The following is a 370-nucleotide window of genomic DNA, read 5'->3' on the forward strand; positions in this document are numbered from 1 at the left end:
CCGGTCGTCTGCCCCAAGTCAGAGACGCGTTTCCCGGGTCGCCTGAGCCTGAACGGACCCTCCCCAAGCGTGTTCTGGTTCTCCGAGGGTGACGGATGTCAGAAGGGAGGCAGATCTGGAGTCTTCGTCCCGAGGAGGGCTCCAGGAGGGCGGATTGCACCCCCTGACTCGGTCCCCTCAGAGCAGGCTTGGCGTTTCTCTGTGTCGGATGTCTCCCGCTTCCACGCCACCGGGGAGACCTATGAGAGAATCGCACTGTGACCCGGATTCCGTCTCGAGGGCGCCCGTAGCGTGTCGGAGAGGGACCTCCAGGACTATCGGGCATGTTTCTTCCCCGTCTCCCCGAGGGGAAGGATGGCAGCGGGTGGGG

This window comes from Ranitomeya imitator, chromosome 6 (genome assembly GCF_032444005.1).
Source record: "Ranitomeya imitator isolate aRanImi1 chromosome 6, aRanImi1.pri, whole genome shotgun sequence".
Classification (NCBI taxonomy): Eukaryota; Metazoa; Chordata; class Amphibia; order Anura; family Dendrobatidae; genus Ranitomeya; species Ranitomeya imitator.